This window comes from Rhynchophorus ferrugineus, unplaced genomic scaffold (genome assembly GCF_030347505.1).
Source record: "Rhynchophorus ferrugineus isolate W39M unplaced genomic scaffold, kcgeb_rfMv2 rfM1, whole genome shotgun sequence".
NCBI lineage: Eukaryota > Metazoa > Arthropoda > Insecta > Coleoptera > Curculionidae > Rhynchophorus > Rhynchophorus ferrugineus.
Window position 1 is genome coordinate 62,659,264 of NW_027472580.1, and position 26,712 is coordinate 62,685,975.

At 29.0% G+C, this 26,712-nt stretch overlaps 1 protein-coding gene and 2 long non-coding RNA genes across 15 annotated transcripts in view; 1 reads left to right on the forward strand and 2 right to left on the reverse strand.

Moving 5' to 3' along the window:
* spen (spen family transcriptional repressor split ends) overlaps positions 1 to 26,712 on the forward strand; it is a 131,177-nt gene that overhangs the window by 52,955 nt on the left and 51,510 nt on the right. The window lies entirely within an intron of this gene.
* On the reverse strand, positions 379 to 22,607 carry LOC143197619 (uncharacterized). Of its 2 annotated transcripts, XR_013006057.1 has the most exons (4): positions 22,460 to 22,607; positions 1,345 to 1,480; positions 1,066 to 1,261; positions 379 to 1,014 (listed from the first exon to the last, which is right to left on the reverse strand). It is a non-coding gene; the product is annotated as an uncharacterized LOC143197619 (long non-coding RNA). The 2 variants fall into 2 exon arrangements; XR_013006040.1 differs by having other exon boundaries at positions 379 to 1,261.
* Positions 4,697 to 9,307, reverse strand: LOC143197541 (uncharacterized). Its single transcript, XR_013006024.1, has 3 exons — positions 9,146 to 9,307; positions 8,779 to 9,067; positions 4,697 to 4,837 (listed from the first exon to the last, which is right to left on the reverse strand). It is a non-coding gene; the product is annotated as an uncharacterized LOC143197541 (long non-coding RNA).

The following is a 26,712-nucleotide window of genomic DNA, read 5'->3' on the forward strand; positions in this document are numbered from 1 at the left end:
CTGAAAACAGTCGATAGTCAAAAAAATTGCGACTGAAAATACTAATTAAAATAATGTTTTATTCAATTCGTGATGTCAGACGAAGATGTACGAATCCTTTCTTGTATAAATTGTGAAAGAAGAAAGGACGAAGATAATTGCTTGGGGCAGTTAATTTTATAGGTGGTTATATTTTCCAGCCGTAGTATAAGCGAGACGGAGATGTATAAATTCCTTCACGAACCAACTTTAAAAAAGTAAAGGAAAAAATAATTACTGAATACTATTAACAATTAATAATTTCATTTTAAACGAAGCCGAATTACTTTTATGTTAGAATGTTCTGTGGATGTGTAAAAAGGAATGGAATTTTTCTATGGAATGGAATAATACCCCACAAAAGTTTTATCGTATTTTAATAAGTTAATTGCTATTTTCAAATAATATACTATAATAAATATAGACAATACAGTGGAACTTAAACAAAACCTAAAAACTAAAGATGTACAATAACCATAAATACTATATGAAAATTAAACTTATACATAATCATAGAAAAGAAACTAATCCATGACATAATTAAATGTCATCTGAATGAAGTGGTATAAATGCTTTATTTATTATTGAACGGAAATATTTTTTAACAAAAATCGAGAGAGTAATCCAAATATTACCTATTATTGCCATAAATACAGTCAAAATTATTTTACTATTTATCATACACAATTTTAATCTCTTTATCCTATTACATTAACAATCTTGAAAAATATTGTAACAAAATGCTATAATATTAATATACAATATGTTGTTATTTACAAGCAACTATCAAAAATATCATAAAACTACATATATTACATATAAATCTATCTAAGCATAAATTGGGTACATTTTTGTCAAGTTCGTGGCTAGGACGACAGAGCCAGAACGTTAAAAATCAGTCGAGTGAAACAAGTAGAACCAAAAATAGTAACTAAAAGTACGACTGAAACAATCGATAGTAAATAGTAACAAAATCAGTCGGAACGAAAATAGCGACTGAAACAGTCAGTTGTAAAAAGTAGTAAAATCAGTCGAACCGAAATTAGCGAAACAGTCGATAATTTCAGTCGATAGTTCTCAACAGTACAAAGTAACCAAACTTTGGTAGTTTGGTAGCCTAGTCTGGTCTGCTGGTTTTGCTTTGGTAGTTTGGTAGTCTCAGACATTTAGTCCAAGATTCTTAAGTGGCTACGATTATAGTCAATAAACAACCGTTCCTTAATGGTGTTTTATCTTCGAAAGTCTGTAAAAGTGTATTAATGAATTGTTTTTCAGTCATTTCGTTGAAAGTTCAAAATCAAAAATAGTCTATAGAAAATTACTCACAATTCGGTAAAGCCATTGTAAATAATACAAATAGCACTTGTACTTTGAAACGACCTGGATACGTGTACCGTTAAATGTATGAAACCTTACGATAAAAACATCAATTGGCTGATAGCAACATTCACTGAGTATGATCCTAAAAAAATAAAGCTTATCCCTTGTATAACAACTAATTTTCATTGTTTATGTGCGTATAACGTTGATAGAAATATTAAAACTATAAGATTTTTAGATCTGAATATTTACTAATAATTTATCACATTAATTGGTTCTTATAAAAAATAATTCATACTTTGATTAAATCGATTCCTTTAAGCAGAATTAAATAGAAACATAATAATAAATAAAATAAAATAATAGATATTCGATCAAAATCCATAAAAATAAAATTCATGAGTTATGAGTAATAAATTAATAACTCAACTGGGAGTTATTCTCTTAAAGGTTCTTTTAGTTTTTGACGTTTTAACCGTAAATCTTGAATTGAACAAAAAACTTGTATGGTTATCTTAGGAGGAAATACACTATTTCTATTTATACAAAAATATATTTTATTCGACGTTATTTTTCTTTTTAAGTTAATTTGAGTGATATTAGTCAAATTGAGAAGTAAAATGGGTCGAATATAAAATCTAATATACATTATGTATCAACATATCAATATTACGTTATGTATTTTATTATTAATATTACCTTAAATGTTTAATTTAATTTGTAATTACAATATATTGTGCCACTGAATATAAAAAAAAAATTTAAACTCGCGTTGTGTATTTGTACTTAAATAACTTTTTATGTTTTAAAATTTTATGAAGTATACGCCGAGTTTATGTATGCTATTCATTGCGAATATACTAAACGTTATACTGTCATTGTTTTGATTCTAAAAATTGCCCTTTAATGTTTAGACTAATGTATACATACATGCGTGGTTATACAATATACGTAATAATATTATAAACTTTACTTTATATTCTTGGAACCCATGTGAGTATTAATAGATGTTTATACATGTGACATTTCATAAATATTGTTTTATTACAGAATATCAGTGTAGCTTTATAGCTGGGAATATTAAACATCGAAATGGGTGTAATTAATATTTTTTGGGTAACTAGGAAGACAAATCAGTGACGTATTTAATAACATTTTAATGTTTACTATTTATTAATATTTAAATATAGGTTGTATCAAATATATGAATTAAATTGTTTTTATTGATTCTACAATTTAATTACATCTTACATTAGATATGCGTAGTAAAATGGTAATTTACAAATTAGTTGATAACTATTGATCTGTTGTACTTGTATCAATACACAAACAAGACGAGTGCGGAATAAATACATCGGTTTTTTTCCACAAATTAAATTGGACTACTTAAGCTAATGTTATACGCTATGCAATTTCATCTGGTTTGGTTCGCTTGAATCTTCTGATTTCTTATATGTTGTGCAGTAGCTGTATTGATTCTGTATTGCTTTTACTTTGCTGTTTATGTTTTGAGACGAAATCTTGGATAATTTCATAGATCTGGATGAATAATTATGATTACCGAAACAATAAAGTATACGACCAGGAAATATACAAAAGTCTATTACGGTGTGTTATTAAATGACCTACAGGCTTAATATCACGAATTAGTCCTGTTTTTCAAAATTTTAATTACTCTTACTTCACAGTTGAATTAGTTAAATCAATAGTTCCCCATATATTTTGTGTGAAATTTAGAAATTATAGCCACTAAATTTTAATTTTTTCATTATTATTAAGTATTGTTTAAAAATGAAAATGTGAATACGAGGTGACAGTCGTATAGGGCTTCAATTTTACAAAACACACTTTACCACACAAATGGCGGCAAACTGAATTATATTAATTCGATAACATTTTACAGATATCTTGATATTAACCAATCGTTCTTGTGTCCAACGTTTCCCTCTTTGGGCTATAAAAGAAATGTCAATATTGTTTGATATTATAAAGGTTTTATACTGCTTTTATATTTTCGCTAAATATTTCAGATATTGTTATGTGTCTTACGATCGATACTATACTATTACTAATTAAAAATTTTATCCCTCTTATGATAGCAGGGCAACTGATACAATACGCCATTGTTGTCATTGGAGTTAAATAAGTCATCGAATTTTTATATCATAATATAATATATATACCCTTGATACAGTAACAGTATAAATAAATAAAATAAGTATATTTTTAAGTTTTTAAATGCAGCAACAAAGAGCTCATCAATTTATAGTTTTTATCAGTTAACAATTATTTAAGAACGAGTATGGAATTGCAAAATACCAATTCCTTATTTCGAAAACAAATTATTGTTGACATTTAAAAGCCATTCTAAATAGACATAAGATAAAACCTTTTTAGAATGTTTCATTAATTATTTTTCTCATTATTATTTGTTATTTTAATATCGAACCTATCTAAAGTTTAAATGGCGACCTTAAAATGTCGGATGAAACTAATTCTTCTATTGTTAATGTCTAAGCAATTTTTATTATCATCATTTAATGTGCCGATATTAAAATAATGTAAAAATTAGAAAAATATTAAGAGAGTGATGACAAAAATAACATTTTATGATAACGTCAGTTTTCCATAAGGGTCTTTTGACTAATTTTGAAAGTTACTAGGTAGTTCGAGAATTAATAAAATATCTGTAAAAAATATTATTTTAACTCTAGTCATCTCTTCCTATCTGCCACTCTAAAGTATCCTAAATATGGTACATCGATTTACAAATATTGATGCTGGAGATCTACCAATTTAAAAAAATATCCTTAATTTTCAAATTTGTCCTTAACATACGTCAGACAAAATGCTGAAAAGAACAGACTCAATATTAAACAATTCTGCTTGTTATTAAGAAGATACTGTCAATTTTGCCGAACTTTGATTATTATGCGTTGTAAATATGGGGTTTCCCTAAAATATCAAAGTGACTGGTAATGTCAAAACAAATTTATTTGATTAATAACCAATGCTTATTCCTACATCAATACAAAAATACGACACCATAACAAAATCAACGTAGAACTGTATTCAACTGAACCAACTCGAAATCAAATGGTTCCGAAAAGTTATCCATGATTTCGTCCTAAAAAATAAATGAAATTTATTAAATTGAAGCAGCGTGCAAACAATATAAATTCTAGAAGCATAAGAAACCAGAAAACTTTTTTATAGTGTTAATGATTTTAACTTAAGTTAATTCTAAGTTTAATTTCAGTATGGGAAATACATATTGATATATTTCCAATCAAGTACAAGAGAGAAATACTAATAAATTAATTTATAAACTAAGATTTTTTAAAATATATTTTAAAGTCTCCTTTTACCAACTATGGGTTTATCTGGACTGGACCTACAGTTTAACGCTGACTCCGAACCACGGTCCTCAGCGAGTGGCATCCAGCCTGGTTACTGGCGTGACTGGGATAATTTTCCTTGTCGGATTTAACACTCTTGCCTGGAATCACAAATTTTAAACAATCACAAACATACATTTACGACCATGCCCCAGCAGGATTCGAATCCGCAGCTATCGCAACAGTAGGAGGACCGTCCTATCGCCTTTACCACTGCGCCACCAAGCCGGCTAATAAACTAAGATGATACTGAGCGTATCTAATTATTACATTTTCAATTAGAATTCAATTATGAGAGGGTGAGAAATTGATAAAATATTAAAAAATACTCTTAACTGCCCATTGGTAAAACTAGATTGTCGCATAACACTTTTAATAACTAATATTCATAATTTATTACATCCTCTCTAGATTTACTTTCTGCGATAGACTCATGTTTTGGAATTTTCAGCTAACGCCTGGCTAGACAATAAAGATAGTACGATTTATTATATCCAATTTACAATTTACGATTTATTTTATAGATTCCAAGTTGGTCATAGTCACTCCCTCTTGCCTAATGAACAGAACCGAAACACCGCACACTGCAATGACTCTGTATCAATCTTCTATCCGGTGGATTGTATTAACATGTAGCCTATTAGGAATTTTGATGTAAAACCTTGATACATGTATTGCTAACTGATTATCTATTCAGTTGTTGAAGATGTTTCTCGAGATTCTATACTTGTTTCTTTAAAAAATATATATAATACATATATAATCATCAATCAGTTTCTAATATATGAATATTTAATGAGTTAAACTCAATAAACACATGATTAAATAATAACATTATATTAACATTATTATTATTATTATTATTATTATTATTAATTATTGGTAATAGGTTTAGTGTGCCATAAAACATTGTTTGAAATTTAATAGACACAAGGAAAGTACGAAAATATGAAAGGATTGATATATGTAATCATATAGTAATTATAATCAATAGTGTACTAATAAAATTGTCAATATAGGTACTAGTTCTGTAAAGCATATTTGGAGAACGATATTTTTATTAAAAATATAATAATGAATTGTTGAAAAGGTATTCAGTTTTTTGATTCAGTCAGTTGTTTTTCATTTCAGTTCATGATCCGCAATTTTGGATATTTAACATAAAAAAGTTAAATAACATAAAATGAGTTTAGTCATACTATGTTATGTGAATGTATTTCTTGTTGAAACTAATTGTTTGTTTTTTATTTGTGACCCTCAATCTCCTCAACTTTCGAGGTATAAATAGGACGATATATATATATATATATATATATATATATATATATATATATATATATATATATATATATATATATATATGTATATATATATACTATACTATTTACCTAAGCTATTTAATTAACTTGATTCTGATTCTGATAGTTATTTTGATACATTATTGATATTATTACAATCGTCTAATACTTGAGATGATTATATTTCCGCCAATAGGATGTGCTCGATGGTCAAAGCAGTATAATGTGCTATAGGCTTACTTGTACATTTTAAGCTCATTATGATTTTCATTCCTTCTTAGATCTTCTTATATTCTTAATACTTTTTATTAAACCAACAATTAATATTTACGAGTTCTTATTAATGTACATACGATAACATATATGATCAAATCAAAATATTAAAATGGGTTCTTTTCGTGATAAAATAAAATTCAAACGCATTTTTCGTGATATTTCTATCGATTTTCGAACAATTTCCTGGTCGTAACAAAAAATAAGGAAAAATGTGGCGTTTTGGCTAATCTCCAATCGTATTTTCTTTCACGCTATGTGGGTGTGTTCGTGATAAACGAGATTTTTTTTCTGTGATTTCAGAATGATATCGTGCGGATATCGTTAAAACTGGAAGAGAAAACGCTAATTCATCGCTAGCAATATAAAGGACTAGAATATTGTAAATAAAAAGTACAAATAAAATATATGGAAGTAATGAAATATTTATTAAAAATTAAATTACTTCCTGTGTTAAAAAAACACATGATTAGTTATTTTTACAGTATTACGCAAAATATATAATAATCAGATTATCAGCTGTCTACTCTTATATGCATAATGGATAAAAATACATTTAACTTAGCTGTTTTATTTTCATTTTATTCAAAATCTATGCATATGTGTTTGTGTTTTGAGAGGCAAAAGTAAGTTTCATAAATTTTGTATGTTAATTGTTTTATTTTTTATTGTTGAGTTTTTATTTACATCCGTTATAAAATAATATGTATCACTCATTTACCCTTTTAAAATATCATTTTTTTATATTGGTAGAGGAACGACTTGACCAAAGTTCAGCATCATAATGTTCGTGATAACCTTATTGTCTAGTAAATGTCAGATTATAATGAACCGCTTTATTTTAACCAGAATTTCTAGGTATCAGTGTTCGGATTTACGTCAGTGGGAATATTTCTATAGCATTTTCGTCTATTTTAACTTTTCATCCACGGATATTTCGCGATATTTTCACGAAACAATTAATATGAGGAATGGTTCATATCAAAGTTTATAATGTGCAATAGCTAAGGTTTTTGGCTTAGATTGTGAATATTTTTTAATTCAATTTTATATGGAATATGTCTTAAATGCTTGTAATCTATTAAAGACCTCTAATATAATTTTGAGAAATATTTACGAACACACTATCATTTGGCATATAATTTTGATTTGAAACTTTATTGTTTATTGTGAATCGGCAAAATGTATTTTATTCGAAGTATTTCCCATCGATATCTCGAAAGAACGGTGTATTTTTTGAGGATATTCACGAACCGATTCATTTTTATACTGTATCTCCATAAGAACTGAAGCGCCACTCAGGCAGGTTACGGATCGGAACAAGTAGTAAACAGAAAGAGCTAGGTCTGGAGAATACGGCAGGTGGGGTAGCACTTTTCATTTTAATATTATATGTTGATATATAAGTATGTTTTCACCCGTTTTGTAACATGTGGTCGAGCGTTGTCATGCTGAAGAATAACATCGTTGTGTCTTTCATCATATTTCGGCCGTTTTCCGTACTATGCTCGGCACAAACGCAACAATTGCAGTCGATAGCGATCTTCATTGAAGGTTTCATTAGGTTTTAGCAGACAATAGTAACACATCAAGCTTATCCCATAAAATGGCTTGAAGCCATGAATATTCGGTTTTGCTTTGTCTTCGTGTACCGTAACAGATCCATTTTTGTATCTGGTATTTGTATCCACAATGTATCTTGGTTTCAATTCATACGGCACAAAATATCCAAGCCTTTGGAGAATTCCCATGTTTTTCAAGCGATTATAATCGTTCCATGTGTTACTCCCAGAAATTCTGCATATTCCTTTCTTGTGATTTATATAGATTATCACAGTAACGCCTTCAAATCCTTATCTTTTTTACAATTTTTAGCTGTCCAGATTGTATCTTCAGTGTCAAAGTAACCACTTTTAAAACGTCAAAACCAGTATTCACATATTGAAATCGATAAAGCAAGGTTTTTATAATCATTTTTCATTCACCTTTTTCTTCAAATTGACCATTACTGAAAAGTGGCTTTAACATGAAGTATGTTACAAATAAATAAACCCGATGCAGTTTATACCCAGAAACACCATCATTTGTAAATCCTTCAAAATATAAATTATTTTTTCTAATATATTTATGTAATATTTATCAATTATTTCTCCTTTGATAAAACTATTTTTCAAATATGTTTTTATTTAAACGTGTAATATCTGAATATTGATGAGTGATGGTGATACTAATCGTTTCTATTTTATGGATTTTATATAAACATTGTAACATTTTAAAATCATAATTTTTACTTCTATAACGGTCGTTTAAAAAATCATCAACAGACCTGTAGCGCTCAAAGAACGATGACTTTGAAAGATGGTTAAATCTTTAAATGTCTTAAAAAGCAACTTATAATGTTTAGAGAATTTTTCTCCAAAACTCCTTTTATATATTCAAAATTCATTTAAGTTAAGTCAAATTATACTTACTATTAGACAGCACTAGCCCCTGCCCTATTCAACCTTTACATGGCTGGTTTCCCACTCCACAAAGATTCCCACACAGCATTTTATGTAGTGCCTTCTTCACAACCGCTTGCAGTCCCGACGCTATCCGCGACAGACTTCAAGTCCAACTGAACTGGGCGATTACGTGGTACAAATTCTGGCAGCTGCAGATAAACCCCAGCAAAAACTCTAGTATAAAATGCTAGTCCGTCCAGTCTGCCTCTACGGAGCACAGGTGTGGTACAGGTATGTCTCTGAGAGGCAATTTGAACTACTCCAAGTGTTCCAATCCAAAAAAGTCCGTGCATTACTCTATGCCCCATGGTTTATGAGGAACATCAACACTCACCTCGAATCAGGCATCCCGTTCGTAAAAAGTTTCGCATGATGATGATGCTCAGATGCTCAGTGTAAAATCACTACCCACCCACAAACCTCGGTAAATAACCAACTACGACAATACCAGTCGTAACCCAAGGTCTCTGTCGCCCGCAAAACACTATCCGGAACCGGAAGCGACATCAGCAAAAGACCATTTGGTTCTAGCTGGTCATCTTGGAACAGGAAAAATGAAAGTTAAGTCAAATAAAGAGAATGGAAAAAATCCAATCTGTTATTCAGTTCGTCAGCTATAATGGTATGTTTACAATCTTAATCGTTTAATATAAGATTTATTTGTTAATTAAGGCAGATAAAATTTTTTTGCAAATCATGGGGAACAACATTTTAGTGCTAATATTATATTTTCCGTTTACCATCAATTGCATTTACGAAGTTGTAAGTAATTCTGTTTTTTATATGATTAATTTTAATATATTCATCATTTATCAGTAAAAGCATGTAATATAAAAGGACAAAAGAAAAGTCTCATATATAGGAAATCTTTTATTTGCCGAAACAAGTTGTAATCAAATGACCGATGCTTGCTAAGTACGTTGGTTAACACAAAGCATTATTTTACATAAAATACTTACCGTGCATAGAGTGCCCTTTGTTTAAATTCTGGATTTAATATAATTGTCGTTTATAGTAATTAACAGTAGTCACTTTACCGGATATTGACATACATATGCATATTTCTCAGTATGTCTCTTTTCACTTATAAATTATTGAAAATTTATTTCTAAAATAATTGATCTAAAAAATAGTATTTTCTGATAAACCTCATTTAATTTTTGGAACGCTAAATAAACATTGAATTTTGGAATAAAAATTTTGTTAACATGATGATAATAACATAATGATGAACAGCGTGCAAGACACATGCTAATTGACTATGGTTTCTGGATAAATTTGGTTTGTAACGGCAGAGTGAGATCAACTAATAAATTACTTCACTTAACAAGTTTCTGATCAAACTAAGTAAAACGATTTTTTATCGTTATAAGAGTGACATTCCAGCTCTCCTCTATCTTTTCAATGCCATTTTTTGTAAAATGATTTGTCTGATTTCAAAATATACTTTTATACCAACCAAGGTTTATCTGTACTGGACCTCCAACTTCATACCATAACTCATCCCAGAAGAAATCTATTTATTGGCGTGACATTTACAATTAGAATCAGTAGAGTACCTCCATGCCCTAAGGGATTCGAACCCGTGACTATCGCAGCAGTAGGAGGATCTTTCTCTTGCCTTAACTACTGCGGCTACCAAGCCACTTCATTTTTATTAGCTATGTTTGAAGATTATTACTATCCAAAATGGGTCTACTGACAGCTAGTGGTAGTATCTGGAGTTGTACCATTTCTACTAAATAGAGAGTTATGGAATGATATTTTTAATTCATTTTTTATTATTATCTACTAATTAATAAATATAAGTTTAAAAATAGCTCAGAAATCACTTTTAAAACAATTTTATCAATCTCAGACAAACACGATTTATACAAATATACAATAATTGCCATTATTGTCTAATAGACATTCATATTTTATTTCAGTGATTTATTTGATTTGTAGTTTATATTTGCTCATTATCTGCGGCAAAGATAAATTCATATTGGTTAATTAATTACTAAATTGGCTAAAAATGTTTGTTTAATATATATATATATATATATATATATATATATATATATATATATATATATATATATATATATATATATATATTTCTTGTATTTATGTGCATGTTTGATTAATTAAACTATTAATGATCGATTAAAATCAATTTTTGCTATTGTTATATAATTACCAATTCAAGACAATGATAACATAGATTGGTGTTTATAGGTATTTAATTTTAAATGATTTTTATTTCATTGTATCTCAATCGAAGCGTACCCCCACTTGTGATTATAATCTTCTGTCATCATTTTTAGAACAAAATAATTCCAAAGCTAAAGAATTGACTATATGTTGAAATAGTCTATACATTTCGACAGTTCCACATCATCCGCTGTAATGATCCCACTTATAAAGTCCATTAAACTCCCAATTCAATATAAAAAATACATATTTTTAAAAATGCTAAATAATTATTTATTTTTACATTTGATTTGCTTGGTCGGTGAAAAGCATGGCTTACAGTTACAGTTTAAATAGGAAATAAAATGAATTCTATTTTTTTGGTTATAATAAAAAAACCTATTTGTATCAAGTATAACTTAGTTTTATTATTTTAACGTGCATGGTACCGCTGTCGCACCGGCGGTCGATAAAGTGAGCAAGCAAAAAATCATTTTTATTAAAAACACACATGATGGAAATTCAGCGTTCAAGGCCGAAAGGCCCGTGACAGGAAGATCCATCGTGCAGCTTAGTCATAAAACACGTGGCCATTCATTATCAATTAATTGGATTTTCGTATAATTAGTTATATTGTTTAAACATGTATTTTTATTTACTTTGAGTACAAGATGTAGGATAAACAACTAGCCTTAGGTAGGTTAAATTTGTTAGTGTCTGTAGCTATGAACATTAATATTTGATGTAGGTTATAATTTATTGCAAGACTGTCCATTATATTAAGTTAATTTGAATTGCATCAATCAAGATCGTACAAACGATTAAATATAAATTAAAGGGTGATTAGCAAAATTTAGTGAAGCTTTAAGATGAATATAGTAAATTTTACAACGTTAATGATAATCGTTATGGAAGTGCTTTTGCTCTCTTTGCGAAAATGTTTTTAATCCAGACGTATCCCCAAGACCATTTCTTATTTGTTATTTTAGATAAATAGCATATTAGGCTTGGCTCGATATTTGTTGTACTTTCCTCTATTTATAAATCATATTAGCAGTAATTACCTAGTCCTAATACTTAAAACTCTCACAAAATGAACGACGGTTTCATTAATTTATGGTTCTTTAAGTTTTTGTTATTTTTATATTTGATGTTAAAAATTAAATATTTTTATTAGGTGATATGCAAATATTTCATTTAATTCTGCTATATTATGATAATTTTTTCACTTTTAAAAGAATTTATTGAGAAAAGTTCTTTTATTTATTACAATTCATCATTTTATACAACTTTTTCCCATCTTTCGCATAACATGGCGGCAATACCGTGTCGCAAGAACAAGATTGGTTTGGCACCTATCCAGTCATCGATCCATTTTCGCACATCAGTATTTCGAAACCGTTTGTCAACCAAACCATGCCGCATTGATTTGAACAAGTGGCTATCAGAAGACGATATGTCTAGTGAATGTCGAAGAACTTCCCATTTGAGCTGCAACAGTGTTTCATTCACTGGTCTTGGAATGTGTAACCTAGCGTTGTCATGCAAGATGATGCTTTTGCATATATTACCCACTATTGCTGTTTTTATTTGCAACAATACGTCAAAAATCTTAAGTTTGAGTAGAAAGTGTATGATAAACAACTAACCTTAGATAGGTTAAATTGTGGCATACATTTGTATTTTATGAAAAATGCTTTTATTTACAGATTTGAAATTCGTGCCGCTCTGAAACAATTTCAATATATTTTCTTCTTGCCACCAAGGATTTGTCTGACGTACGAGATTGTTATTCCTTGTCGAATTTTACACTCTTGCCTTAAGAACAATATTTAACCAACCATAAAAGGTTATATTTAATTATATTTGAAAGGTTGCATTTCAGAGCGTTCTGAGTAAACATGATTTTGAGAGTCAAATGTCATTTGTTTATTTTTTATTTAAATTATTAATGCACAATAATATTGATTATATTAATTACAACTAAAGCTTTTAGATTGCATTGCGTTCTTTACTTTCATTGTTCATTTAAACTTTAAAGTTCAAAAGGTTTGGTTCTTTTAAGCCATCGCACCATTTTAATAATTGTGAAGATCTTCATTTCAAGTATAGCCACAACATTATAATCGTTATTTCATTTCCGTGATTCTGTGAAAAGGCTTTTCAGTCTCACTTGTTATTAGATTTTTATTAATCGGTCACTATCGGGGCTAAGCACGTTTTCGAAATTAGTAGAAAAATGACCTAAACCATATTACTGTATAATTGAAATTGAAAGCAAATATAATAAGAATTGTAAATATTAAAATAAAGGTATTTTTTTATTTTCTTTTATAACCTTTCATCTTTTGTTTGAATGAAACACAATGTTTACGATTATTTAAAAATTAACGAAACTAAACGTTGTCTTTAGTTTTTTATTTTTTTATTTTAACGTCATATGTCTGATCGATCTAATATATTCGTAAAATAGACTATGTTCTAAATCGACTAGTTCACGTGCCAATAACTGATACCAATAATTTAATAATAACTCCATTGGTAGATGGTACTTTCATATTGAATGGAATATTCTGTAAATGTACACTACGTACATATTTTAATCCATTTTCGTAAAGTAATTTAACATATTTTTATAAATGCCATACATACATACATTAAGAATTGATACGAAGACAAGGCACATACAAGTTATACTTACTTGAAAATCAGTGCCTACCATTTAATCGAAGTATAAATAACTATTTACATTGCGAAATATATCAACCATACTTACAATTTCGGAGAGTTTCTTTAATTCAATTCATATTAGAATTTGTGTGTAGAGAAGTGTTTAGAGAGATTTTTCTTATCCTACGATGAAGTTTCTAAGCCTGAAAAGCACTAGGAAAAATTGAAAAGTATAATATTAGAAACGTGTTATTGTTTCGTCGTAGAATAAACATTGTCAAAATGATAGGAAACGCTGGTAGCAAAACGGTAAACAATACTATCGGTGATATGTATTTTATGTCTATTTTGAGTAAACAGTTAATCCTTCACCAAGTAAACTGGGTTACTCAAGGTCAAATCCTGATATATTTATAAAATATATACTTCACAGCCGGCTTGATTTTGTCGCCGGGCATGGATGTACTTCATGTGTTTGATTCTAATTGTAAATCTTTCTAGGCATCAATGTAAAATCCGACAAGGAATAACCATCTTGGTCATGCCAGTAATCAGCCTAGTTGGTAAAAAGAAAACTTTGAAATATAATTAAAAATATGTGTACATTATACGTAGACCAGGAGTTCGGTAGAGTGCATGTTGGTATAATCATTAATATTTTATGTATTTAATATAGTTTATTGCAAGATGCTCCATTATCTCAAGCAAGATCATACAAACGATTAAATATAAATTAAAGGCAAATTAATAGCAAACTTTGGTGAAATTTTAAGATGAATATCATACATTTGACATTGTTAATGATAATTGTTATAGAACAACTCTTGCTCTTTTCTGCGAAATTGTTTTTAACATTAATCCAAACATTTACCCAAACCCATTTCTTATTTGTAATTTTAGATAAATAGTACAATATTAGTCTTCGCTCGATCTTTGTTACTGTACTCTGTTTATAAACGATATTAGCTGTAATTATGTACTACTGATAGTACTGATACATAAATAATTATGGTTCTTAATAAAGGTTTTGTTAATTTTACTGTTATATTTGATGTTAAAAATAATGTATTTATATAGACGTTTCCTTATTTTATGATAATTCTTTCACTTTTTAACAAAAATCCTTATTCATCAATTTATAAAAAAAATCCCATCTTTCTCATAACATGTCGATACCGTGGAGAAAAAAGCGACACTTTCACACTTCAGCATAAGAGGATAATTTTGCACGTGCTACTCACTATTGTTGTTTGCTACATTACGTCATCTGCAGTGACATTTTCATTCGGTTTTATCAGTTCATAACACACTACACCTTGCTGATCCCACTATATGCACAGCAAGACTTTATGGCCATTAATATTCTGCAACGGTGTCGATGTGGATGGCTTTCCTATATTAAACCCTATATTAATTCCTATATTAAATGTTATCATTTTGCACTTGAGTTTGATTTTTCATCACAAATCACAATACGCCAAGAAAAACTCTTTTTCACGTTGTTGAAACTGTTCGAAATACCATTTTCACTCATTTCGTGTGCTAGCCTTCAAATCAATGAACTAAAGTAATTAATACCAAAAATGCCATTTTGAATGTTCCTTAATTAATTAGCGTCTAATACACTGAATGACTTAATAATATTAAATGAAAACCGTTATTTTATGTCTATATAACCATATAAATATTAGAAATGTCGAATTTGATCCTTGGGTTAGGTTATTTATAACAGTTGTTTATATTTGCATATTGCATTTTCACCAATAGATATCTCTGATTAAAATAAATTTAATGCATCTAATATTTGAAATTTATTATTAAGAATGTGAGTTAATATTTTCTTTGTTCACTTCATATCAAAATACCACCGTTATGCTTCATGTCATTGAATGTTATGCCATTAATTACCATTTCATTGAAATGTAAACGTCATATTTTTATGAGTTTCGATTTCTCCGATTATGTTATAAGGGTATAAACATTGTTTGTAGGAATTTCTACCTTTTCTCTTTAATTCAAATAAAATGCTACTGAAAACATTCCATTAGCAAAGATGTATGAGAGGTCGCTATATCGAACATCGAAAAAGAAACGCTATACAAACACGAACGGAAAAGTAGAATTTTGCAATTTGCATTTAACAACATTCGGTCACATCACACAGAATTCATGAAAACCTTAAAATTCATTTCAGAGTTCATACACGGTTAGTCTTCTATTAATTCGTAATGCAGTGTAGATGTTTCCACATGATATGACCTATATGCGTTCATATGACATATTCATATAATCAGTTAGAAGTGAAAGACAATAAAACTGTAGTGTAATAGAATGAAAACTGTACAGGAAAACACATATCTTCAATTATTTATTTTGGAGGTGACTGAAGAACAAAATTGAATATTTAATTTTTGAAGGTGTTTCTATTATAGAAATACTTATCAAAACTGAAGAACCAAGGTATAAATCGTTATGATGTCCTCAATAACATTGCTTTATATTTTTAGTTGGTATATATAACTGTATCTTATATGTAACTATCTTATACGTCACATAAAGTAACAACTAACCAAAATTGAATATGTTTCATTTGATCATAAATAAATTGCTGTAAAAACATACATCATTTGTACAATATCAGATGATTTACAATTACTCATTTTGAAAAAAACAATACAGTTATTTATACCAACTAAAAATATAAAGCAATGTTATTGAGGACATCATAACGATTTATACCTTGGTTCTTCAGTTTTGAAGCCTTTTGATTAATTCGGTTTTCCTAGAATTACAAGATCTGTATAATATTTAGTATATCGCATCCATAAACAAGGATATAATTGAGACTTCTCCACAAAAATTTAAACGTATTTATAGAATCTTTAAATTAGCTGCATATCTAAAATCCATATTAATTTTTATATTCTAAATATATATAAACATAATGATTATATTATATATCAAATAGATGCAATTCCATTTAAGTTAACATGAGTTTAAAGATAAGACAGTCACACATATTTAAGTTTCTAATATATATTTCTGGATGTTAAGGAAAGTGTAATAATGTCTCTTACACTTTTCCACGAACGGAATTTCTTTTTCATGATCTCTATACCTTTTAGTCAACAGTCTGGAAGGTCTTTGAGGTGTCCGACAATGCACTGTATTTCCAATACTATAAAATTTGTATATACTATAACTAATATATTAGCAATACGAAAAATGTGTTATTATAATATATATTAGAGAAGCAAGGAAGGAATATAGAATATTTTAAATGCATTATATATTCTTATGGCATATTAGGCTTCTATAATAACTAATAGTATGATATTATGTTTATCAATTTACCACAAAATTAAGTTATATTATACAGTTTAGGTTACTAAAACTATAGCAATTTTGTAACTAGAAAAAATCATCAAACGTACTATTTACCTCCACAACAGAAACTTAGTTTAATTATAAGACATTTATATGTAGCTCGATAATCAACTACAATCAAAAAACTAAAATTTTCTTCAAAAACCTATCCATTCCAGATCTTTTTAGCAGTTCCTACCATTGTTTGCCCGAAACAAAATCGGATGTTTTCCGTTGGCCTACGTGATTTTTCGATGAATGCTCGGCTGGTTTTGGCGACGTTGCCACCTCTCAAAAGTAATGAGCCATCGCCCTAGCCACCATTAAAATTGACATGAATAAGGCCTTTTTGTATAGACTTCCGTTTTAAGTTTAGACTGAACAATACAAGCGGTGACAATTTTTATTCGTTAAAATCACTGTTTTCTTAATATTGTTTTGGTAATCATTTATGAAATTACAGTGTTTTATAGTACATTAATGAAAAATATGTGTGTAACAGTAAATGTATTTAATTAAAACAGTGTATTATATCTGAAAATCTATTTCATACAAACAAATATTCAAAGGACGCCTTTATAATAGATTTACTGTAAGTATTACACAATTCTTTATTTACAAAGGCGATGCTACAAGGTAGGCTAGTCTTCCGAAAAACTGACGTTTATAAATATCGCCCGGGAAGGCGCTGTTGCCCCGGCGCTTGAAAAAAACAATCGAGCAGCGCTGCGTTGCCACGTTTCGCGGTCACGCTACGTCTGATTACCATAATTTCATTTTTCGATATAAGCGCACCGTTGCCAGATTGACTATAAAATTGCAAAAACTCGTATTATCGTAGGACATAAATATTCGTTGAATGTGTGTGTGCAACCAATTGCAAAGAAATTCCAGGCAATTTGTGTCGCATTCGAATTATATAAAGTAGCAAAGCAGCATAATGCTAATAAAACTAAAAATACAACGTTAGTTGTTACTGATAATTTAAAATTATATTAATTATTTTATTACAATTAGTTACAATTAGTTTTATTCATGCAAGCGTACTATACATTTTTTATATAAAGTAGTCCCTTAGATCTATAATCCCTTTATTAAAATGTTTTAACTAATTGATTATGTTTCATTATTATGTTTGGTATTTATTTAATGCTGTATATTTCCAAATTAATCTGACATTTATAGAAACCAATAATCAGCATAAACTTGAAGGACTTGTGACACAATTGACAGGTCATGTGGGCGTACAGTCGTTTCTGGTTGTTATGTAAATGTCTTCCGCGTGCAATGATAAAGGTCAGCGAAACTATATTGTGTATATTTGAATTAATATGTTGAAAAGGTGTCGATTTCCAAATATGGAGAAGCTGTAAGGATTTGCAGTTACTAGTAGAAGAGAAATTATGCATTTTAAGTTGTGACAGACTAATCCTGTTCTACGCCCCCACACTTCGTGAAGAAAAAAAGTATTTTTTTAATTAACCTAATTTTGGATATTATACAGTTACTTACATTTATTGTTCATTATTTTAATCATATTACATGTTGTTTGTTCGTACGTTACTATTTTACAATACATTTTTCTCTTCTCGTGTAATTTCAATTAGATTTAGTGGATGATAGACAATTAAATATAATATTTTTATTGAAATTTGGAAATGAAAATAAATTTAATGCTGTTTAATGTGTAAATTTTGCGGTGATTTTTTACAGATGAGTTCGCCTACTGTTGCTATAGTCGCGGGTTGGATTCCTTCTCGAATATGATTGTACATTTAGGTTTGTGATTGTCAATAAGGCAAGACTGCAAAATTCGAGGAGAATCGTCCCAGTCACCAGGCTCAGTAAGACCAATTGTCGTTTAGGATGATTTTTATTTCTAAGTTAATCACTCGCCAGTGATTAGCTTAATGCCGAGAACCGTGGTTCAGAGCCCATATTAGTAGGTCCAGTTCAAATAAACTCTAGTTGATAAAAAGGAAAACAAAAATATAACAACCATAATAATAACCATACGTCGGTCTCAGTTATTTTGAATTAATATATCTATATAAAAGAAAGTAATAACAAAACATAATTATATGTTACTAATTATAAATATAAAAACGAAAATTCATTATTTCATTCTTTATACATGCCATTCTCATATCTATATATAGTTTTAAAAAAGTCACAAGATTTAATAGGAATATACATAATGTGGAAAGTTTCGTCAGCAGGTTGATGAGCGCTAAACAATAAACTTTATCAACGAAAATGATATAACCATTCGCTCGTATTTTTCCTTTGGTCTTTCCAATGCTGCTTAATGGTCTGGTAGTTTTCTTTTAAATTAATGTTGTATAAGTAAACTCTTTGCATCGTAAGTAACACTAAAATATCACCGTTCAGAAATAATTAATATTAGCACTCATAGTAACTAATGTACAGGGTTAAGTGGTTTTCATTAAAATAATGATCGTTAAAATAATGTATTATTATGAGTTAAAAAGTATTAGATATTTTAATTAAAAGTTACTTTTATAAGTTAAAATTCCATAAATTATAGATTTTTTCCGAAGCCAATATATTTCTCTCATGTTGTGTTTTTTATGCTTTTAAAATATGTATTTTAATTGCTAACAACATTCATTATTTTCACGGCCTAATTAAAAAAAAACATGCTAAAAACTTTGAAATACTATAATAAAACATATTATTTCAAAATGTATCATCAGTGACTCATAAGTTTTAACTCATTACTTTTTGTTTCATTACAGTTATTTTGCCTTTGCCTGTCCCATTAAACTAGCGTTTGAAACTATTAAGAGAAATAATGACAGATGATTAAATCGGTCATTATGAATGACATGCTGTGTGACTAGATAACTTAAATTATCCGTTTAGTAATAAAATATTTATTAAAACTGTGAAATTTGTTGAAAGGAATTTCATATAAGGACTTGTCATATCTGTGGCCATATTATGTCGAATACGTATAAGTTAACTATATTATTAATAGGGTTTACTTTTGTATTATAGCATTTCGTTAACCATAGATAATTAAAATATGTCATTGGTACAACTATATGGTATGTGTGCCGTAAATCCTTAGTCCATTAATAAAAAGTATGTGTTCTCCATGGTTCAAAAATAGCTTTTTTTTAGAAATTCATAATATGTCCCGGGACCCAATCTGACAATGCTATTTCTAAGATGGTCATTATCGATTACAAGTGATGCTTATCAGTCGAAGTTTGAAAAAAAAATCTGTTACTATATAGGATGAGCTATCTATCTGTTGGTTTATTTTGAATAATGCTGTAGAATCTATACCTGTTCGTATTTTGAAATGATATTATTTTAATCAAATTGGCTTAACTATATCATTGAACTAACATTAGCTCTTAATGTTGCATTTCATCTCCTTAAAATTATCCTATTGAAGCTGGAGTTAGTCCAAATCTAAATGGTCTTATTTAATAGTGCAGCGCAAAAAAATACATTAGAGTATCTGTTGTAACGTCATGATTTGGAAATGACTAGAAGGATTATTTTGCGATCAAAATTGACAGTTATTTTGGATTGTATTTCTCGGTATGGGCCATCTTTCAGTAAAGCAGACAAATGACACTAATATATCTATTATATCAAAGTTCACAAACAAAACCAGTTGAGCATCACTCTCTCGATGCAGAAACGCGACGCGGTGCAAAATCTATAAAAATGTATATGGAAAAATATATTTTCAAATTTCAATTTAGTAATTCAATATTATTTATAATGAACAATATCAGTAAGTTAGAATACTGATATTAATATTTTGTATAAAATTATGAAAAACTAATGGACTAAAGGATTAATTTTTATACAAATAAGATGAACGTATGTTAATTGGATTAAATTTATGAATGTCAATATTGTCTTCTCATCTGATTAGATATGATTTTGTTATCAGTGTTGAGTCAATGTTATTTTCAAACGCAGAGACAATGGATCGCTTACCAGATAACATCCTTACATAAAATTATAATAGTAAACAATGTATATCTAAATTAATTAATTAGGACACTATATTATTAAAATTCTTACATCTGTTTGTTGTGTATTCAAGTTCTGCAGAAAAGTATACAAACAATAATATTATTATGCACATGTATATATTTATAATTGAAGATGTGTTAATAACATTTTTTGTTTTGTATATAAATTAAATATTTATTTTAGGATTTATAAAATTATTTGTAAGTCTATACGATGTAATGAGGCTAAATTGCCTTATTACCATTCTTATTTTTCTTCAGTTGAGTATATAACGTTGTTTTGTAATATTTGTATTCCTTGTATTCCTATTTCTATATACAGCCTATACGTTTTTTAATAAATATTTAATATACAAAATAAAATTGGAACAAACACATTTGTCCTATAAAATGAAACTAGTTATAATATATTATTTTGTGTTTTGTTCACATCTCTGAAATACAAATATTTTGATGTTAGTTTCACTGTTCGCCATAAAACCCATTTACTATACATTTTCTCGGTCGAAACTACCAAATTTGGTCGTTTTCTTCTACTATTCCTTCGTAAAGTACACGCTCTTCGCTTCTCTCCACTGCCTCGAATCGAAAAAAACAAACCGACCCGAAAGTTGTTTTTCGTTTCCAGCAACCGAAATGAGTACATCTCCTGCATCACTACCACTCTGCTCGCCACACCATGCCAGCGTCGTTCTCGTAAAAATAACAAAGCTGATGTTTTCAGGTCGCGTAGTATCGATGAGTCAGCTAAGGCGGCCATTAAATTGTGCCGTGCCTTGCGAAAGCAAGTGCTACCGCCACGTTGCCAACTCGAACAGCACGTATCGCATCATCGTTTTGGGCACCGCTTACTGGTGCCAGACCGTAGCGGGGGAAGACATTTTGTATGAAGTATGTTTTGGTTTCGCGACGATGGTGTGAGGGACAATAATATTGGGGAAAGTTTTGATGGTTGTTTATTAATTAACAATGAACGTTGATGGATCGGGAAACTCCTTGCTTCGAATCGAAAATACATATATAATGATATTTTGAACACTTACGAAACCGTTAATTTTGTTTAAATTTTATATTTTCCATTGCTGTAATAATGTTAGCTTAAATAGATTTTGTTTATTCAATCATGGACTCTTACTCTTTATAATATCTTATAAATAATGGAATATCTTTATATATTTTTTATGTATTACCTATATTTCTATCTCAAATTGAATATAAAAACTATTTATTTCATTTCAAGTTCATTTAAAATCAGTCAATTTATAATGATTAAATATATTTAATAATTATATTAAATCAATTTTCTTATTAAATTGATAAAGGATTGTCTAACCAACTATATTAGTGTTGTCATTTGCGATTTCATTTTTATTTTTTCTTGGATTTAAATATGTAGTACACTATGTTTCACTTACTCTCTACCAAAATATAATTTGTAACAAGTTCCCATTTTTCTTTGACTATACCGTACTGAAAATTTAATCCATGTGTGACACCATTCACTATCGGTCTAATTAAAATTCTGCGAAAGCTCTAGAAGTATTCCCCCATTTCCCGCTTACAATACCCATACTATTTAACATTTAGATAATATTGTAGCTGGCTAAGCTTTCAATGCGCTCGAGAGCAGGTTCAATTGTTTCTCGTTATAAATCAACAAGGCTATGTGCCGTGACGTCACCACCGGGCCTATGTGGCAACGGCGCACATTCGTGCAGCCCGTTCGTTGCCTGATCTGGCTGGAAACCGTCGTAAAACCGACACGAACCACTGCAGTCTGAAGCGGAATACCCAGTTATATGATAGTAATAAATTTCAGTTCAAAAACTGGTAGAGAAAGTAGGGTTGAGCGATTTTTAGCCTTAGGTCGCGTGTGGAAGGTAGTTTTGGGCGTGAGCCCGTCTTAATATTGTGATGAAATCATTCAAGGAACAACTATTTTTTATTTTCTTTTTACGGGGAAAGTTTTAAGTAATCATCGATTTTACCCGATGTTTATGCTTTATACACAATCTGTTCGTGTTGCACAATATCGTTATGAATAAAAACTACACTTCAAAACTGCTTACTTGCAATTCATATTGATAATAGGTGACCAAATAACCATATTGTTAATATTTTGCCATTGATTGATGCATCATGGAAAAAATGTAAAGTAGACCCAAATATATATAATTTTGACCTATGTACGCAATGTTTAGTTATTTTTCAAACATTCTGAGAACATAAATGAACTAAACTGAATTAAAATTATTTAATATAGTTTAATTTCCAATAATTTCATTAATTATTATTAACTTGTCAGAAATGTTAAAAATTGATAAGGAAAAGGAAATAAATTAATATTAAAATTAATACATAACATGTACTCACAGGCACTTATTCCATACTTGATGCATGGGAGAGGATATGCATTATTGGTTATGCTAATTTATTACTTTTTATTTTAAAATGTTAATCACATTTATTTTCTATTGTACTTAGAGTACCCTTTTATATTGTAAATCAGCTGAATTAAATTGTCGGTTACATAAAGAGACAGATTTATATAAAGTTTATATGATTTTTTTTAAATTATTTTAGGAATATTTTATTTTATAAGGAATATGAATTAAATGTCTATATTTATCAAGTTTTTAATTTAATGGTTGACATTCAAGGAGACTATTTGTGTTATTAACTTAAGATTACACAAATATATACAACGTTGTACTTATCTAGGTTAAATTTTTGTTTATTCATGATCTTATGATCTAAATTAATTTTCAGATTTAAATATATTTCAGATAAGATGTAGCAATAAAATTACGTTTTACGTGATACTATTTTCTGTTTATTTTAAAATAATAATCTAGTTAAGTTATTGGTTAAATGTTTTTAAAGATTTAATTATTGCTTCTTTCAATCGTCCGGTATTTTTATGGTATTAAATATTTTCTTATAATTATTAAGTAATATGAGATGATATGTTTTTAATAGTTATATAACGTATATTTTAAATCTATATATGAAAAACTCTAAGCTGATCCCATGGCATTTTTTAGAATTGTTTTGGTCGGCCTTGGAATTTTGCATAATAGTCTATTTATAGTGGTACATGGCTACAGGCATTCACCGGCATTAAATTAATCAAAAATTCGTTTTGCTTATTCATAACTACACGTGGTACATTGGGATTGTTTTGTTCAAAAGTTCCATTCTTTTTAACGGTACGCGCGATTTCGCTTTGTTTACTGAACATTTTGTTATTGTATTCCGAATATAGTAATTAATCACTTTTACCAAGTTGACTTATACAGCAGTTTCGTGTACGGCGTTATTTAATATGAGATTACAAATTGTGGTTTGAAGGTCGCTGGTGTGTTTTTTAAGTTATGGTACAGTATCATTATATTACAACAAACATTTATTACCGAACTAAGATTTTCATCATGTTGATCAACATGTTGTGTAGTGAACTATTATTTCGAACGTTTTTGTAATTATTCTTGAATTTAATTTAATTTAATATTTCAATTTAATTATTCAGAAATCGACAAAAAGTACATTAATATTTTTAATTTGTTTTTATAGAATGTTATAGAAAAACACTAACAGTGAAAATAATAATATGGTACATATTGCAGCTATATGAATCTGACTACGAATGCTAGGTGTACTACAATATGGCAATTATAGTAATATATGAAAAAGTAATTAATATTATTATATTGACTTTAAAATGTTAAGTTTTAATTGTTTTCTGGTTTCTGATTAAATACATCTAGTTTATACTGGTTATGCTATTTTAAAACTTTTGTATTACCAGCTAGGTATTGTCTTTAGGTATGTTTTGGTAACAAATATTGTACGTCGCTGTAGATTATTGTGAAGCTATAATTTAACAATACCACTGCACATATTCCATCAATACCGAATTTACTGAACTGAATATGCTTAATAACCATATTTATTTATATCTCATCACAAAGTTATGTATGTAATTATATATCATTCGTATAGCATAAAAATAAAATAATCCAGCATAAAATACCATTTAATCTAAGAATATCATAATTAAAGTAAAATCTTTTTGAACAAATTTTTGAAGCAGATTTATTTTTATACGTTTGGTTTCCATTATATTCCTTCATTATTTAAACATTCGTTGGATAACATGTTGGGTCGTTTATCTAAGTTTACTTATTTAGCGTCCCAATTTTGATATTTTAACCTTCGAGTGTTTCCTATCAATATCACCCAATACTCCAAAGATAATGCTGAAAACAATTTATGATCGAATAAGCCTTTAATCATGTTTACCTAAATCATCGATATATAGCTATATTACGTCTCAGTTTAATTTAAGCGTTCGATGTTTTTACCCAATCGATAACCTTCATTAATATTAATGCGATTTTACGTCCCAAAAATTATTTTCTTTCGATCTGATATTTTAACGAAACGCTGGCAACGTTTGTTCGCCACTCCCCCACCAGGCTCTACGTGAACCGTTGTTGCCAAGTGCTCCATCTCGCCTGGGGAACGTTTCCGGGTCAAAATTTAAATGCGCAGCTGGTTTGATTGGATAATAGCTGAGTCGAAGAACCATCTCTTTCTATTAATTGAACGACGAAAGTTTTCCCATTTTCAAAATAAAGTCAGTTGGAAAATCGATATATTTTAAATTGATGATGTTGTATTTACATATTTAAACAAAATAAACCTGGAATGTTGTATCGTAACTCCTGATTCAAACCGTAAATGTGAATGCACTTCTGGTGAAGAGTATGGAGGCGAGACACCACTACGTTGAAGTCCAAGTCTACACCATGAACAGATTCGGAGAACTGCTCGTTCTTACAACCGTTCGATTGCTATAGTAGTGGAGGTCAACTATGTTGAAAGTTGTTTTTCGGCTGGATGTTGTCGACAGCGCAGTCGTGGCCCCTTGGTATTCGGAACGTCGATTGGGAAAGGGATTAGGGTGGGGATTTGAGAACGAATGCTGCATTGCCGATGTGAAATTTTACGTGTGTAATTAAGGATTTTTTTATTGGCCATTGCGGAAACGTTGCTTTTTCTATTATATTTTTAAATAAATCACGACTGTCCTATTCTTCATGTTTATATTATTTCTGTATTTGTTTTATACACATTTGGCATGTTTAACATTTTAAAGTTTGTTATTATTAAATGAATATAAAAACGAATGATTGATGAGCAAGTAAAATAATTGCATTGTTTTTTGCTGTTTGAGGGATTTATTAAGATTTAGTTTTTTAAGCAATATTGGTATGTTGCCGAAAGCTATACTGGATCTTAATTATTACTTTATATTTTATATTATGGAGATCGTTTTTAGGTGTATAATGTTACATCTTCTATGTTCGACAACATATGTATACTGAATCGTCTGTATGGTTCAATGAGTGTTTATTATTGGTTTTAATAATAACATTTCGTGGAGCATATTAATGTAGTTGTTAGTTCGTTGCCTACAGTTTAATAAATGTTTAGAACGGATATCAAGTGCTGGTTAAAGAAAAATGACGTTGGTCTTTCTAAAACTTGTATAATTTCCTGGTATAACTTTTGTAAGAGCAATTGAGAATTGGAAACGGTATCCATTAGCTTTTTTTTTCAATAGCACTTTTTATTATAATAATTAATACATTAATATATTTTT